This window comes from Talpa occidentalis, unplaced genomic scaffold, assembly GCF_014898055.3.
Source record: "Talpa occidentalis isolate TD23 unplaced genomic scaffold, MPIMG_talOcc4v2.1 talOcc4.13, whole genome shotgun sequence".
Lineage (NCBI taxonomy): Eukaryota > Metazoa > Chordata > Mammalia > Eulipotyphla > Talpidae > Talpa > Talpa occidentalis.
Window position 1 is genome coordinate 56398087 of NW_023601322.1, and position 19337 is coordinate 56417423.

At 38.2% G+C, this 19337-nt stretch overlaps 1 pseudogene; it reads left to right on the forward strand.

Moving 5' to 3' along the window:
• The first annotated feature begins 695 nt into the window (after positions 1-695).
• LOC119242865 (olfactory receptor 14C36-like) lies at positions 696-19211 on the forward strand (annotated as a pseudogene).
• Positions 19212-19337: the final 126 nt, after the last annotated feature.

A 19337-nucleotide genomic window follows, 5' to 3' on the forward strand; every position in this document is an offset into this window, starting at 1 on the left:
GCCTCCCCTGTTGGCGCATGTGGTTGAGTGTAGGGCTGTGGAGTTGTCCGCAGGCTCTGCAGCGCAGGTTCAATCCTGGCCAGATGGCGAGAATCCCACAAGACAGGGCAGACCTCTCCTGTCTCGCCCGCTGCTCCCCTCAGCAGTGTATTTCAGTCAGTCTGCCTGTTCTGTTCCCTGCTCTGTCTCTGGTGAATCCTCTCACCCTCCATGCATCTGGCCTATACCCCGGTTCTTGCATGCTTGAACAAATAAATCTATAAATAAATAAATAAATAAATAAATAAATCCTTAAAAATAAATAAATAAATAACTTACTAAGCATGTCACTTAACCCAAACAAGATTAAAACAATTCATAGACAAATTAGATAATTTTGAATACATATAATACATATGATCCAGGTTTACCTTAATTATATAAAGTTGTTTTTATGTTGGTAATATATTTAGATGTTAAATACTAGATAATAAAATCTGATCAGACACCACCAGATTCCAAACAGAAGGGTCTCTGACACTGTCTTTAGATAAGCAATAGATTCTGTGTTAAGGAAAATAGTAACAAACACAAGATGGGGAATACAAGTTGAGAAGGTCTTTGAGCTTCCTTCCACTGAGGGGATCTTCAGAAACATGGAGAAGATGTTGATACATTAAAAAAAAAAATGGAAATTAAACACACAATACTCAAAGATGCCGTGACAATTATGGCTCCAATCTCAGCAAGGAATTTCTTTGTAAAAGAGAGCTTGAGTGGGTCTCCCCGGTGGCTCAGAGGTTGAGCGCTGGGTTGCAAGGCTTCCTGCAGCCTCTGCAGCGCCGGTTCAATCCCCGGTCTCTGGCGAGGGTCCCACATGGCACGCAGACCTCTCCTGTCACCCGCTGCTCCCCTCAGCAGTGTACTTCGTCAGTCTGCCTGTTCTGCTCCCCGCCCTAGCTCTGGTGAATTCTCTCACCCTCCCGCACTTCTGACTGTTCCCAGTGCTTGTATAAATAAATAAATAAATAAATCTTTAAAAAAAAAAAGAAAAAGTGCTTGAGTAACGAGGGGGATCTATAGAACTAATGGACAAATTTTGACTTACAGAATGGTAATGAGAATGTCACAGATGTACTTGAGAACCAACCCCACTTGAGCCAAGTAGCAGCCATGTCTGCTCAGGTACCTTTTCATATAATGAGCTGATAATGTAGGGGGCAGCAAATAGTCACATATTAGTTACAGGACATCACTGTGAGCACAGCCAGTTTTGTACAAGCAAATAAAACCACAAAAAAGACTTGCACCACGCACCCACAAATGATATAGAACTATTTTTGGTTAAAGACTGTGTGATGGACCTAGGCACTGTGACAGAGATAAAGCAGACCTCTATTATTATACATATATTTTTATATTAATTTATTTAAGATTTATTTATTTATGTATACTAGAATTGGGGTATGGCCAAAGGTGTGGGAGGTGAGAGAATTCACCAGAGACAGAGTGGGGAACAGAACAGGCAGATCAACTGAAACACTCTTCTGAGGGGAGCAGTGGGCAAGTCAGGGGAGGTCAGCTACACCATGTGGGTACCTCCCTGGCAGGGGATCGAACTCATGCTGCAGTGGCTGTGGGTGGCTTTGTAGGTTGTGTCTTAACCCATTGCACCACCAGGGAGGCCCTATTATACATGTCTTTTAAAGGCAAATAATTGGGCCAATATAATCAAAATACCATTTTTTACAAAACAATGAGCTAAATCTCAAATATATATCAATACGTAGGACAAATACATTCATCCATCTTGAGAAAACTGAACAACACTACATTTAGATGTTATTCAATTGAGGAAATATTAAATATAATATGTATATATATTTAAAGTGTGTTATATATGATTCATACATATTACACACTAATTGATTATTAAAAAAAAAAAAAACTGTAACCACAGAAATGAACATGACATTTTTTGGTATACATTATTGTATAAGAATTCTACTACAATAATTTGATATTGAGCATGTTTCAAAATTCATATGGAAAATGAATCAATGTATACCAAAAATTTTAGAGGAGGAAATTGCTCTATAATGGAAAAGTTGACTGTAACCCCCATTTCCTTACTTATCATTTAATGCACAAATTTTAACCTTCCAGATGTATTTCACAAGTTTACTTTGTATATATCTTAGTTTATAAATTTTATAAATATAATTTTAATTAATTTCAATATAATGTATTTCATTTAGGTGCCATATTATTAACATATGTGCCTCACATTTCAGAAGCAAAGATCAAATAATAAAGCCTATAAACTATCTTTATATCTGATTAGTTAAATGAGGTATTCATATTGATAATTCTAAATATTTTTCAAATTATAAACCTCCTCTCAGAAATATGGTCATCTTGGACATGCTCTACATTTCTGTCACTGTCCTGAATGATTGTGTCAACTCTCTCACTGACAACAGTGCCATTTCTGTGGCTGGGAGTGCTACTCAGATCTTCATGGTCATTTATTGTGCATATGTGGAGCTTCTGTTCCTCACCTGTCCCGACCCGCGGGGTTCAGAGGCACGGGAAGAGAAGGGCTGAGGATTGAAATGAGGGGCTTGACGACTTGACGCTAGCGTTTACTTCTTTATTTTTCCTTTTACTACTTTTACATAACTTTCTTTTCCCTGACTTTCTTACTTCCCTGGCCTTCTCTCTGCTCCTCTCGCAATAACCTCTCTCAATGACCTCTCGCAATAATCCTTGCAATAATCTCTCACAATAACCTCTCGCAATGACCTCTCGACCTTCTCGTGGTTCTCTTCTTATATCCTGGTAGCTCCTCCCATCGTACCTCCCAGTCTCATTTGATTAATAGGAAACACCTGTGGTTTCTCAGCAGGCAAACGGTAAAGCGAAAACTAATTAATGGCACGTGTGTTGCGCAACACGGCGCATGCTCCAGGCGGCTCCAGACATCTCCCCCTTTTTTCTTTTAAATGAGACACCTGGCCTGTCTTAGGTTGGCATATTCCGTGACCAGCCTTACCCGTCATCGCTAATCCGGCGCACTTGGTCCGGACCGCTGTCTTAGGTTGGTCTGGACGGATACACTCTTACCCGTCTTTGGCTCTCAGGTTCTCTAGGGCTAAGTTGACCCATCCGGATGCCACTGGGGAGTCCTGGTCAAGTACCATGGAGCCAAGTACTTGCCTGACCGCAATAGCACGTTTTTTGTTTCGCCTCCGTAGCCGACGGAGAAACCATATGCCGAATGCACAAATAGCAACTCTGGGAGGAGTCCTCTAAACCAGGCCATGAGACCCTTACTCGAAACAGGGTAACCCGAGTGTTGTTAACAGTTATGAGCTGTCTCGCCAATTGAGAGGTCAGGTTCAGGAGCTGGTGGTTCTAAGGTCCTCTGATTACACTATTTAACCTATTTTCTTCCATAAACATATTTTTCACCATAACAGGAATTACACAAATAAAACTGTACAAAAAGTTACAATGCATGTGAGCAGTTAACAAAAGTGTGTATCTCTTTTTACATCAGAGCTATCTGCTAATTAAGCATCAAAAGTCCATTTCATAAATGTTCATTCATATCTTGCTATGTTGATAACACAAAAGCAACATCGGCAACCAAATTGTCCATAGTGTCAGCATTTGCAGCAGTTTGAGTGACGAACGGTGGCGGCAGCCGCGGCCACCACTATTGAAACAGCGACAACAGCTGCAGTGATGCCAAAATCACGTCTCCTCCTAGGTAGAACAGGAGAAAGATGTGCAGAAACATCCACGGGTATGACTAAAATAGAAGGTAGACAGCGATCATCGCTCTCTCCGCACTCCGGGCCCAGGAGGCAGAGAGGGGGCAAGTCTCCGCTGAACAGCTCAACCCAGTGGCATCTCCTGCATTATTGGGGAGAACAGAAAAGAAAGGAGGGGACAGACAGACAGCAGCAGACAAACTCTATAATCTATTATTCTGAATACTAACAAATTATTCAATGGTAGAGCTAATGTTTACAGAATAAATGCCATTAAATAATTTCACCTCATCCTGGCCCAACGGGGCACTATCCAATGGCTTGGAAGCCAGACCAATAGTAAGATTAGTGGCAAATACTTGAGGAAAAGTGGAATCATGATGATCAATGAGGAGCAAAAACGGCAGCTGATGCACAATCGCCCATCGTACTAACATCTGGGACGCTTGTGTCATCAATGTTAGCAGGGTCAGGTATATTGACAAACCGAACCAATCGAGCAGGAATCCATCGGGGTGCTTCTGCATCCTGTGGGAAAAGACAAATGCTGCCAGGCAGCTGTATTAGTACTGGTGCGGGTGGTTGCCACTCATTATTAACTGGGTCCTTCCATCTCGCTTGCAGCATCGTGACCTTCCGAGGGTCTGGCGACCAGTGCCGATCAGCAGCTGACCGCCCCTGGGTATCTAGGGTCAAAAAATTAAGGGTAAAGAGAGCTGTAGTCAAACGGTCCCTGGGGGAGTGTTCTCCCCCTGTTTGTTTTAAAAGCATAGTTTTCAGAGAACCATGAGCACGTTCAACTATACCCTGCCCCTGCGGGTTGTATGGAATTCCTGTTTTGTGCACAATGCGATGGACCGCACAAAAGGAGGCAAAAGCCTTACTGGTATAACCAGGACCATTATCTGTCTTAATGACACGTGGGCGGCCCATTACCGCAAATGCTTGTAACAAATGTGAGCGGACATCAGAAGTCTTTTCACCGCAATGTGGGGAGGTGAAAAGAAAACCAGAGAATGTGTCGATGGAGACATGTACTCTAGTAAGCACCCCTTGAGGATCTGTCCCTTCCAGGACTGGGTAAGCATAATTAGGAGCCTGGGAAACCAGGGCTCTTTCCATCATAGGGCACAGTCTTTCCATTAATGGAAGATCAACCCTGTCCAGTGTTCTAGGAGGTGGCGCAGGAGGTGGCTCCCCAGGTGTTTTCCATCTCCTTTTACGCTTCCCTGGCTTATAACAACCGAAGCCTTTCTCATCCTGTTCCTCGTCTCCTCCCGACTCATCAGTAGAATAATCTAGGGGAGGGGCTGTTGGTATTTTTTGAGTAGAGGAAGGGGGACTTACCGATGTAGAACTCACAATGGAACTTCTATCTTCCTCCATTTGTCTCGCTGTCCTGACGGCCTCAGTGGCTAACTGAACGGCAGCAGTGCCACCAGCATTAAGAGCATCTCCCACCACTCCCCAGACCGTCAAAGTAGTGCAAGGAAGAGACTCAAGGCCATATAATTGCTGATGCAAGACAATATCTCCTTTCACCTTATTCCAATTGTCACTATCAACCTGATCCTGCTTCAGAAACCATTTACTAGTAATACTAAGGGTCTCTACAAATCCTTTAAGAATTTTTCTACTGAGAGGAACCCCAAACTCTTTTAGTAGAGCTTCCAGGGAAATAACTAACTGCCCCTTGGACATTGAATTGCCCATGAATCCCAGCTACCTTACTTTACTTTACTTTACTTGCCGGCTCACCACAGCTGGTCCTTCAGCGGTTCCTTCGTTCTTCTTCGTGCCCCGCGCTGGGCGCCACCTGTCCCGACCCGCGGGATTCGTAGGCACGGGAAGAGAAGGGCTGAGGATTGAAATGAGGGGCTTGACGACTTGACGCTAGCGTTTACTTCTTTATTTTTCCTTTTACTACTTTTACATAACTTTCTTTTCCCTGACTTTCTTACTTCCCTGGCCTTCTCTCTGCTCCTCTCGCAATAACCTCTCTCAATGACCTCTCGCAATAATCCTTGCAATAATCTCTCACAATAACCTCTCGCAATGACCTCTCGACCTTCTCGTGGTTCTCTTCTTATATCCTGGTAGCTCCTCCCATCGTACCTCCCAGTCTCATTTGATTAATAGGAAACACCTGTGGTTTCTCAGCAGGCAAACGGTAAAGCGAAAACTAATTAATGGCACGTGTGTTACGCAACACGGCGCATGCTCCAGGCGGCTCCGGACACTCACCATCATGGCCCATGACCATTATGTGGCCATTTGCCAACCTCTCCACTACCCAGTCATAATGAGCCACAGATTCTGTGTCTGGACAACACTGGCCTCCCTGTTCAGTGGTCTCCTCTATGCAGGCGCACACACTGGCAACACATTTCGCCTCTCTTTTTTTTTTATTTATTTATGATTTATTTATTTGTTTTGTTTATACAAGCACTGGGTACAGTCAGAAGCGTGGGAGGGTGAGAGAATTCACCAGAGCCAGAGCGGGGAGCAGAGCAGGCAGAAGGACCGAAGCACACTGCTGAGGGGAGCAACGGGCGGCAGGAGAGTTCTGCGCGCCATGTGGGACCCTCCTCCGGTGGCCGGGGAGCAGACGGGGATCGAACCGGCGCCGCAGAGGCCGCGGGCAGCTTCGCAACCCAGCGCTCAACCGCTGCGCCACCGGGGAGACCCTCGCCTCTCTTTTTGTCAGTCCAACGTGGTCCATTAGTTCTTCTGTGATGTTCCCCCACTGCTATGGCAATCTTGCTCTGACACATCTAGCAATGAGCTCTTAATACTTGTGTCTTCTATGGATGTTTGTGGTGGCTGCTTTATCTATATCACCATGTCATATGTTCACATACTTTCCACTGATTAAGTTTTCAAATAGAGAGCATCCTCGTGGTGACTGTCTTCCTCACTTCTATCACTTATGTGTATCTAAGACCTTCAGAAAACACGGAAATGGTCCAGGGCATGATTCTTTCTGTATTTTATACCATAGTTCCTCCATTCTTGAATCCTATCATTTTCTAGTCTTAGAAACAAACAGGTAAAGGAAGCTTTAAGGAAAATACTATTAAGAAAGTTTTACTGGGCCTTTCCGGTGGCACAGCCAGTTGAGCACAGTGCTGTGAGGCTGTCCGCAGCCTCTGCAGCACCGGTTCGATTCACGGTCAGCCAGGGAGATTCCCACATGACGGGCAGACATCTCCTGCCTCGTGAACTTTGGTCCTTCTGCCTGTTCTGCTCCCTGCTCTCTGTCCCTGGTGAATTCTTTCACCCTCCCGCACCTCTGGCCTGTACCCCAGTGCTTGTATAAATTAAAAAAATAAAAAAAACTTTAAAAAAAGAAAAAGAAAAAAAAGAAAGTTTTACTCATGAAAATAATAAATATCAATTTCATGTTTATCCTGATTTGTTCGGATTTACCCTGAATGAGTCTATGCAAATTTTTATGGATTGGTATTGACACTTGAATGAAATCCATTTAGGTTTTAGAGATCAGACTTAACACTGAAAATTATGATTTTCCTATATAATCAGTTTCATTAATAAACACTTTGTTCTTTAGATTATTTTTTTCATTTATTGTGTGCAAAATGAAATTAGCAATTTCTATTATAACTACATATAATTCAAGAAATATGTCAGTTTTGTTCATGATTCACAAAATATTTACAATGTCATGAATGCTGCAAATAAATACTTATCAAATTAAAATAACAAGATAAGTGGCCTCCCTGATGGTGCAAGGTGTTAAGATTCAACCTATGAAGCTATCAGCAGCCACTGTGCCACGAGTTCAATCTCCAGCCAGGGAGAAACCCACATGGAAGCAACAGACCTCTCCTGACTCCCCTGCTGCTCACCTCAGCAGTGTATTTCAGTCGATCTGCCTGTTCTGTTCCCCTCTCTGTCTCTGGTGAATCCTCTCTCCCCCCCACACCTCTGGCCTGTACCCCAGTTCTTGTATGCATAAATAAATAAATATTTTTTAAAAATAACAAGATAAATAACGATATATTTTTAAAATTAAGGAAATACAAATTTTATCTATAAAGAACAGTTTTTCATTTATATAATTTTTTTTTAAGTTTTTTGTTTTTTAAGATTTATTTATTTATACAAGCACTGGGTACAGTCAGAAGCGCAGGAGGTTGAGAGAATTCACCAGAGCCAGAGCAGGGAGCAGAGCAGGCAGAAGGACCAAAGTACACTGCTGAGGGGAGCAGCGGGAGGCAGGAGAGGTCTGCGCGCCATGTGGGACCCTCCTCTGGTGGCCGGGGAGCAGCCGGGGATCGAACCGGCGCCGCAGAGGCCGCGGGCAGCTTCGCAACCCAGCGCTCAACCGCTGCGCCACCGGGGAGGCCCTATATAAATTTTATATGCAAAAATTTAAAATACTTTCAATCAGATGATAGTTTATGGTACATGATAAATTATAACTATCAAATATTTACATGAACTTCTGCCTGTTGTAGCTAGTATTTTCATAAATATTTTATTATGTTGGAAGGACAAGAACTTTTTGTAAGAACACAAAACATTTTGTTTTACAAGCTATATAATCATTCAGCTGTATTTTTAGCAAATATTAAAAAGATACAATATTAATTTTTCTGTTTTTGTTTTTGCTTCTTAATTGCAAAATATTTGTCATCCAAATTTGCCATTTTAACCATTTTAATTATAAATTCACTAATTGAAATTAGATTCACACTGTTGCCCAATCAATTTCCAGAATTATATTCAGCTATCAAAACTGGAGTTATCAACCACATACAAAATTTTGAAATTACCCCTGCTACCAACTAGTAACTGCTAGTATAGATTTTTTAAGACTTTTCAAAACAGTCATAGGTGTATAGCAAAACTGAGAGGAATATACCATAGAGTAGCCACATAAATCAAGCCATTATAGGCTTAATATCTATTGTCAGCATCTCCATCACAATGGTACCACTGCTACAATGGATGAATCTCAGCAGTCATAACAACATCACTCAAAGTGCACAGTTTATGTCATGTATCACTCTCATTGTTGCACATTCAATTGGTCTGGACTAATTTCATGTATCAATCATATCTCTTTGTACTGATATCTGGAGAATGTTCAACACCAAAAATCCACCTTGTGTGCTTATTCATACCTATTCCCACATTTCCCCTCAACTCCTGAAAATACATTTCTTGCAATGTTATTTTCAATTAATTGTCATCAGTTAGGTCCATTATGAATGCAAGGAGAATAAAAACAGCTTGAAGTACACCAAACTTAAAAACTTATGTATAACAAAAGAGAAAGCAAGCAAATGAAAAGATACCCTACTGAATGGGAGAAAATACTTGCACACCACTATCTTTTCCAATATTCCTCCACTTCCTCCAATTTGTAATTCAGTTACCGTGAGTAACACTGAGGTCTTTAATGAGCCACGCTTGATAGAATAATCTTTTCCAGAATTTCAGAAGGATCACTATCTCCTTTTGTTGAAACTCTAGCATCTTACCTTAACTATTTTGCTTAAGCATTCCCTTTCTTAGTCCTGTTATAAAGTCCATATTTTAGTGTTATAGTCTTTTAATTCCAACAGAGTTGCGGTCTCAATTAGGATTTACCATTGGAACAGACCTTTCCAATTCTGGGTTTTCTGGATCCCCTGGTAGATTTGATGAACCTCCATATTACCTTTCCCTAAAGTCATACTCTGCCTATCCAATATTAACATTGTATATAACATAGTTTATTTATAAGTCCACACATAGGTCGAAGGGAGGCAAAATTAAAAGTAATGAAATAATCTATTCTCTGAGAATATGCCAGTATAGAGGGATGATTTTTTTTTTCTATTTCAGGAGGTCAGTGTTGGAAAATTGGGTATATGAACCTACATGTAGTTCCTGTTCATCAGTCCAGCCATTGTGGATTGGCAGAGGGATATGTCTTACCACTATCTTTCACATCTATTTTCACCAATTTGGGTGTTCTGTGTGGTATTTGAAGGGGAAGTTGTCCATTCCTATCAGGCTGTGAGAACTGTGGAGCATGTGCAGACACCCCAGCACCATCAGTGCACATTTGAATGAGGCTACCACTGTGGTCATCAGTGTAACGGGAAGGTTATTAACCATCTTAGCACCATCAAATGAGAATCTGAGTCTTCTAACTCTAATTTGTTGAGGATCTGCCAGGTCAAAAAAAAAAAAAACTTCCAATTGTATAATAGCGAGATAGTTCAATGATTCATCAATTGACCATTTTCCTTCTGACTCCTGTGCAGTCCATATGAATACCACAGCAATGTTACAATAAAAGAAACAAACATGCTTCCTAGAACTTGTTCTGGTCAGTTAGAATTTGTCCAAGAGGACCCTTGGCCAGAATAGAATGTTCACTTCCTATGGAACCAAAAAATAAACAAAAAAAAACTTACATGAAATGCACACACACACATACAAACGCACACACGCACCAGAATCTCTCCATACACAAAAGTCCTAAGCCAAAAATTGAAAACTAGGCCTATGTGCATGGCCCCAGGACATTTCATAAGAACAAGGTTAGCTTCCATACACCAGACTTGATCTCATTTCAAAACAAAACTTTTTTTTTTAAAGTCTTTTTTTTTTTTAATATTTATCTATTTATTTATACAAGCACTGGGTACAGTCAGAAGCGCAGGAGAGTGAGAGAATTCACCAGAGCCAGAGAGGGGAACGGAACAAGCAGACTGACAAAATACACTGCTGAGGGGTGCAGCAGGCGCTGCAAGAGAGGTCTGCCAGTGACATGTGGAACCCTCGATGGTGGCCAGGGATCAAACTAGTGCTGCGGAGGCTGTGGGTAGCTTTGCAGCCCTGTGCTCAACAGCTGAGCCACTAGGGGAGGCCCAAAACATTTTGTAATAAAGCAGTAACCACAGCAGCAGTTCACTTATCTGTTCTTCTATTTGGTTTATGTTGCTTCCATAGCTTTCATCTGAATTTTGCATGTCCTATCTTTCCCTTTGAATATCCCAAATTTTCATTGTTTTATTTTGAGCTTCAATTTCAATGTTCTGTTGTTTTTAATTTATTTCTAAGAACATTCACTTGTTTTTATTAATTTTCTCAGTGTTCTTTGATTTCTTTGAATTCATTTATCATGGCAATATTAAACTATATTTGATAGGAAAACCGGGTTTTTCATGATTTTGTAGTGGAGTTTTAGAAAATTGTTCTCTCAGTGTGTTGTATGATTCTCCTGAGGACTCATGTACCCAATGTTTAAGGGTTTTCCTTCTCCTCATTATTTGCTTTAGGACCCTGCTGCTGTAGATGGGGCTTTGCTGAGGGTGGCTTCTCTCCCATAACATAGGAGAGCTTACCTATTGTGGAAGTGGCTTTGGGTAGCCACATGGCCTACAGTGTCACTCCCTCCTACCTCAGTGATGATCAGGGTCTCACTAATCCAGATGGGTTGTGATGGGGTCTGGGTGGAAGGTAGCAAGGCTTTTACAGCTCTAGATTTCATTCTATGTCTCTACATCATATGCAAAAGTGTAAATCAAGATTACCCTGATTTAAAAAAAATGAAAGATCAATTATGTCCCTTAATTACATTAGTTCCTTAATTTAACAATACTTTACAAACATGCACAGGTAAAAATATTTCCGTCTGTCAAACTTTTGTCAACACACTTGTATTTTAATAGGGTCCTATTCACCTATGGTGTGAAAATCATTAATTTCCTGAAATTAACCTTGGGGAACCTGCTCTCAGTGGATAGTAAGGACTAGGTCCCCAGAGGCTTTGTGGTAATATCATGGGTGTTCACATTTTTAGTAAAAGATAACATGACTGACCTGTTTATATAACATAAAAATGATTCCTTGGTCTTCTGAAGATATTCTCAAAAATTTGCCTGCATAGAAATTCTGTTTAAACATTTTTTAAAACTTGCTTTGCAGATACTAACAAGAGAATCTGTGTTCTTCTCTCCAAGGTAAGAACCTATTATAAACTAATGTGTACTTTGTGGTTAGAACATAACTGCAATGACCAGATATCTTTTTCTGTGGGACAATTAATCATTTCATTAAAAGAAATGTTCAGTCAGGAAATAAGTATCTGAAAAAAATAGTCAACACAGAGAAATCTCATTGAATAGTTTATAATTGTAGCTATAATTTCAAATGCCACAACAGTGATATATTTGAAGATTGTGTAGTCCTGTCAATATACAAAAATTAAAATTTGTTTGTAATTGTTTCTTTATACTGTCACAAATTGTTCAAATTTTTTTTCTGTTCAAATGACTTTTACTTTTCTAAACTTGGAAAATGTACAAAATTACATACAGAACATCCAGAGAATACAAAGGGCATTAATATTGGGTTATAAAACATAATGTTAAAAAACAAAATTAGATACATGCATATATACATGTATCGATTTAATACAGATACATATTAAATAAAATAATTTAATTTATTTTAGGTACTTATTGAACTATAATAAATTAACCAGTCTCAACTAGTTGTCCTAATAATTAGTCTTTTGTCTTTTTCAGTCATTTCTATAATTTTATGATAAAGGTAAATTTGTGTGTATGTACACTTGGGTCATATATGTAAGTATACACCAAACAGTTGTGAAGTATTTTTAATAACATTTTCAATTATGAGAGGTAATAAAATTTATTTCACCATTTCTCAAAAACCCATGAACAACCTTTTTTTTTTTTTTTAAATAAGACCAGGTGTTAGTTAAAAAACACTTATTTGTAATATATAAATAAAGGTGATCTTTTAAAAAGTTACTATAAAGCCCTATTTCACATTTTCTTATTTAAAAATATCCAAAAGAGCATTAAAAGTGTAACCATGCTACTTTAACACATTTTTTTTTGTATTTCACTAACAGAAAAATACACTTTAGGCAGTCCTATTTCATATTTATGACATGGAGAAATATACTAATTTCTTTCTATAACTATAACTCTTAACTTTCATTTATACTTAATCTTTGTTTTGTTTGTATGTCCTTTATATTGTTTTGAATAGAAGCATTTCAATAAACAATTATTGTAAATTATATCAAAGTTGGTTTTGGTTATGAGTCACAAAACAGTTATTAACATCATAGTCTTCAAAATATGTAAATAATATTGTTATTTTAATACATATATGCACAAAAACAATCATTTTTTTTTTGCTGTTAATATCTGGAGTTCTAACTTTGAATTATATTGTCAATAGTAGTTTTCATTATGTTTTACATTTGACCTTGACTTTGAAGCTACGCTGTAAAGCTAACTAAAATATAAAAAAAATCTATGTATAGTTTTGTAATAAACACAAAAATACAGAAACACAAACACCAACAAAAGTAAATAATCATTAAATGAAATAATACAATAACCACATTTTCTTAATTCAAATTAATTAGAGGACAATGTACTTAATTATGTTGGAAAGAAATTTACAGAAGATGACTTAAAGTGCAATAGTCTGTATTGGTACTATATTAGTTTCAAAGTTTTCTTTTTTTTTAACTTTTTCAGTTTTTTTTTTTAGATGTATTTATTTATACAAGAACTGGGGTACAGGTTAGAGGTGTGGGAGGGTGAGAAACTTCACAAGAGGAGCAGGGAGCAGAACAGGCAGATGGACAGAAGACACTGTTGAGGGGAGCAGTGGGGGAAGCAGGAGAGGTCTGCAGTGCTGCGCCACTGGGGAGGCCAGTTTCAAAGTTTTAAACACACATTATATATTACATTTAAGATTTTGTGGAAGGTTAAAAGTATTGCAGATTTCCGACAGTTATTTTTGTGTATGATCCATTTTTTTCCTCAATAATTTATCATACTTAATTGTTCTTAAATTTATATTTTTTCTTCACTGGAATCAAGCCCTTACAATAACCATAACATGATTTCCTAGACTACTAAAATCCCAATTCAATCAAAATTTATTTTTTGAAGGATTAAGACCTTACCCTATCAAGGGTTTAGCATGAGTTTTGTTATTTCAGACACACTTATGACTATGTATATACGATTATATGTGTGATTCTATAAAATACACATATGTGATTATGTAATGTACATAATGTAATGATAATGATGTCATTTATGATACAGTTATTTCTACATAAGAGAATAAAGAATATGCATTGTAGGCCTCCCTGCTGGCATAGGGGTTAAGTCTCAGGACTACCATAGTGATGGCCCACCTTGACAGCCTGAGTTTGATCCTGGAAGGGAGCTGACCCACATGGCGCAGCAGACCACCCCTGTCTGGCTTGCTGCACCCCTTAACAGTATATTTCAAAAGATATGCCTGTTCTTCTCCCCAATCTATCTCTGGTGAATCTTCTCATCCCCCCTAAACCTCTGACCTATACCCCAGTTCTTTTATAGAAAAATAAAAAAGATATCCTTTAAAAAAAGCAACTATAAACCAGAGACACACTGAGGGGGGGAAGGAAGAGGGGAAAAAGGAATATGGTCAAAATAATGGGGGGGGGTGCAGTTGTATGGGGAATATAACCTAAATGAAAATGCATACATTGTGTAAAAGTGAAAAGTGATGTAAGAATTATATTAAATAAAATATTAATTTAAAAAATAAAATGAAAGGAAAAAAAGAATATACATTGTGAACAAGCTTTATTAACATGATTTTATATTAACTAATATGCACATAGTAATTTACCTAAACTAAAAGAAAAAGTAAATAATATGTGGTCTAAAATCTAAGAAGTTTAAACATATATGAGATCTCTAAACACACAACAAATTAATTAAAAGCAGTATTTTGTGTTTTAAACAAAAATAAAATCAGAATGATATATTGGACATTATCAAGAAGATTTCAGAGTAAAACTTGTGCATTAATTGGTAGATCATAATGAAAAATGATATTATGCATAAAGATGAAAAAGGAATCATATCATCAAAAAAAAATTCTAGATTCATTGAGAATGAGGGGTGTACTCAGTGAAAACCTCTGGTTTGTATAGGAAAGGAATAGGAAAAGGGTGCAGAAAAAATAACACACAGACATTTTGAAAATAACTTGAATTTTGTACATTCATTGTGAAGAGTAAGATATAAATATCCCATTAATAGCATGGACTGCTTGGGCCTCCCTGGTGGCACAGGGGTTAAAGAAACAGTGCAGTCACGCTGTCCCCAGCCCCTGACTCATGAGTTAGATCTCAGGCCAGTGAGGTAACCTACATGGTGCAGGAGACCTCTAGTGTCTTGCCTGATGCTCCCCTCATCAGTGTATTTCAGTAGATCTACCTGTTTTGCTCCCCTTCTGTCTCTGGTAAATATTCTCACCTCCTCCAACTCTAGCCTACACCCTGGTTCTTGTATGCATAAATAAATAAATCATTTTTTTGTGTTAGATAACTTTTTTTAAAGATTTATTTATTTATACAAACACTGTATACAATTATTTATTTTTTTTATATATATTTTTTTCTTTTTAAGATTTAGTTATTTATTTATACAAGCACTTGGTACAGTCAGAAGCGTGGGAGGATGAGAGAATTCAGCAGAGCCAGAGCGGGGAACAGAACAGGCAGAATGACGAAATACACTGCTTAGGAGAGCATCGGGCAGCAGGAGAGGTCTGCGCAACATGTGTGACCCTGGCCAGTGGCCATGGATTAAACCGGCGCTTCAGAGGCTGCGGGCAGCTTCGCAGCTCAGCACTCAACCGCTGCGCCACCAGGGGAGGCCCAAGTATTGTATAAATTTAGATAGATTTATTTATTTATAAATAAATATTTATTTATAAATAGATTTATTTATTTATACAAGTACAGTCAGAGGCACGCGAGGGTGAGAGAATTCACCAGAGCCAGAGCGGAGAGAGGAATAGGCAGAGTGATGAATTACACTGCTGAGAGGAGCAGTGGGCAGCAGGAGAGGTCTGCGCACCATGTGGGACCCTTGCCGGTGGCAGGGGATCGAACCGGTGCTGCAGAGGCTGCGGGCAGCTTCGCAACCCAGCGCTCAACCGCTGCGCCACCAGAGAGGCCCTTGTGTTAGATAACTTTTATTTTATAATTTTTAATTATTTATTTTTCAGCATTGTTCATTTTTTTAATATTTTATTTTATATAATTCTTACATCATTTTTCATTTTTGCACAATGTATGCATTTTCATTTTGGTTATGTTCCCCATACAATTGCACCCCCTCTTATTTAGACCCTAATCCTTCCTCTCCACCCCCCCCCCCCACCGTAGTGTGTCTCTGGTTTATAGTTGCTTGTTGATTTTGATTTTTTCTGTATTATAGTTATTCTTTTTTCTGGTCCCTTATTTAGGTTTTCTAAATTTCTGCTATAAGTGAGACCATCTGGTATTTTTCCTTTTCTTTCTGGCTTATTTTGCTGAGCATGATCCCTTCTAACTCCATCCAAAATGAACAATGATCTTTTTTGGATTGCTGAGTAATATGCCATTGTGTATATGTACCACATATTCTTGATCCAGTCATCTATTTTTGGGCATTTGGGTTGTTTCGATAGCTTAGCTATTGTAAATAGTGCTGCTATAAACATAACAATCAAAAAAGATTATTCATTTTTAAACAATATTTGCTCCCCCACCCAGGTGTAGTCCACAATGTACCTGTGCACCGTCACCACAGTCCCATGTGTTACTCCCTTCCTCAGTCTGATCCCTCTCCCTCCTCCTCCCCTGTAGGATGTCTCTTGTTTATAATTGTCTTTTTTTGTTTTGTTGTGTTTTGTGTTTCTGTTATTTTTTTACACTGATGTCTTAGTTGGTTCCCCTGTATTCCTGCTATAATATTCATCCAATATTTTTCTTTTTCCTTCTGATTTATTTCACCAAAATAGTTGGTGATACTCACTGTAAGATCTCTGAGAACACATGAAATTCCATAAATATTCTAGAAAATATAAATAGAAAGTGCATTTTCCTGCAGAGATTGCAGTAAAGGTGAGATACAGAATGCAAAAATGTTGACAAAGAAATTATGTTGAAGAGGAAATATTATTTCAGACTTTTAAGTATTTAATTGGCAAAATCTCTTTCAGGTATATTACAATCAATAATGGCAAAATTGTTATTAGGATTTATGGATAATGCAGTTTTTAGATTTATTTATTTATGTATACAAGAACTAGGGTACAGGCCAGAAGTGTGGGGGGTGAGAGGATTCACCAGAAACAGAGTGGGGAACAAAACAGGCAGAGTGATTGAAATACACTGCTGAGGGGAGCATCGGGTGAGGCAGGAGAGGTCTGATGCGCCATGTGGGTAGCTCCCTGGCCAGCCAGGGGATCAAACTCATGCTGCAGACACTGCAGATAGCTTCATAGTGCTGCGCTCAACCCCTTGCACCTCCAGGAAGGTGGGATAATACATTTTTAAAATGAATGGGAATGAAAATAAAAATAATAAATAAGGAGAGGTGTCAATGGAATAAGAACATTTTAAAAACAGATGAATATTGAACATTATGCAAATAAAATCAATGAGTAAAACATTATGGAAAATGGTAGAATATTAGAGAAAAGTAAATACAGTGAATCCATTTAAGAAGACTGTTTTCCCTAGGAATTCATTGGTTTATATATGACAATGTGTATACATCTAAGTACACACATGATGCTTTGATATTTAAAAAACATTGTAAAATCACACTACAATCAAGTTAATAAATATAAACATAGTTATTGAGGGAATTTTTACAGAAATTGTAATAAATTTCCAGAAATGTAGTGAGATCATTAAATAAAGTTGCCACAGAGACACTGATTTCAGAATCATTAAATATGAGGTTTGAGAAGATCTTAGGTTGAAAAAGCTTTTAATAAACATGTTTGGAATACAAAAGCTCAATTACATTTTGATACATTTTTATAGTAAATAGTTCTGGAAAGAGTGCCTGAGTATTATTATGGTATTGATATTTCTATACATTAAAACTTATCAATAAATTATAATTGGCATTGCTACCATTAGATATAGTGATGCAATAAATGTAGCAACCATAATGGTCAAGAACTAATGGAGGTAATTAAACTGCAGGGAATTAAAAAAATAGTTCCTGAGAAGATAGTTTGTTAGGAGGAAATGGAGGGGGACAACAAGTGGGTTTCGGTTTATATGCAAATCTTATAGGTTATTATTTCGGTGGTAGATTGTGAGATATTGTAAAAATTATGTTTAGATAGCATTTTAATTACTGAGAAAATTAATGCAAACATGGGAACCAATACTTAAAGATAAAAATAGAAAATGTTATCCTCTCTAATGAAATAAGTACAACTCTTTCACTCTAGGTTGTTCAGGAGTGTATAGAAAATATTTATAAAATGTGTCATACTGGAGACTCCCTGGTGGGGAAGGGGTTAAGCTCCACACTGTGAAGCTATCCGCAGCCACTGCAGCCCAAGTTTGAACCCTGGCTGGCCAGGAAGCTACTGGCATGGCACAGCAGAACTCTCCTCTCTTGCCCGCTGCTCCCCTTAGCTATGTATTTCAGTCAGTCACCCACTGCACTTCTAGCATGTACCCCAGTTTATTATGTATAAATAAAAAAAACCTTCTTTAAAAAAATGTGTCATAAAAAATTCATTAAATTTCCTCATAAAATAACATAAATATCTTTCCCAATAAACTTTAAATAAGGGTCTCCCTGATGGTGCAGGCAACATGAGCACAGCACTGTGAAGCTGTCCGTAGCCTCCGCAGTGCTTCAATCCCTTCTGGCTGGGGAGATTCCCAGATGGCATAGCAGACCTCTCCTGTCTTGCCTGCTGCTCCCCTCAGCAGTGTACTTCGGTCAATCTGCCTGTTCTGTTCCCCATTCTGTCTCTGGTGAATCCTCTCACCCTCCCACACATATGGGCCTGTACCCCAGTTCTTGTATAAATAAATAAATTTTAAAAAATAAGCTTTAAATAATTAGAGCATTTACTTTTCAACTAGCTGCGGGGAAAGTCTATTTAAATTTCCTCCAACTCATTGCTTTAAGAAATTATTTTCTTAAAGTGAAATAAATAGCTTTGTATAAAAGATATTATGTTAAGTAAGTATGCACAATATAAATCTACTGATACTACACTTGGAATTCATCACAATGTTGAATGTTACAAATGTGTGGGAAATCTTAATCACTGTTTCTTCACTTATTTTCAAAAAAGTATACCTAAGCAAGTTATGATCCTTTATGACACCCACCATATGAAGATCACTGAGTAACACCTCTATTGTATATCACATCTAGCACAAATATGTTGTTCAATTCCTTTAAAAACTTGTCTTTGAGATTCTGTTCTCTTGCAGAAATTTAACATTTATTAACTAATTCAAAACAGTGTTTGTGAAAGTTTAAATTTCTTAGGCTGGATATTTTGAATTTCAGTAACATTTCTACACATATGCATGAAAAACGGTTTGAAAAACCTGGTCTTTAACACTGTGCCATATTATCAGGAGTAGTCAAGTAAGTCAAAAGATTAGAGAAAGTTTTGTAATCATCAAAACCAACAGTGTCAGGTTGAAGTGTGTAATTGTTTAATCATTTTTATGTTTTCTTTTTC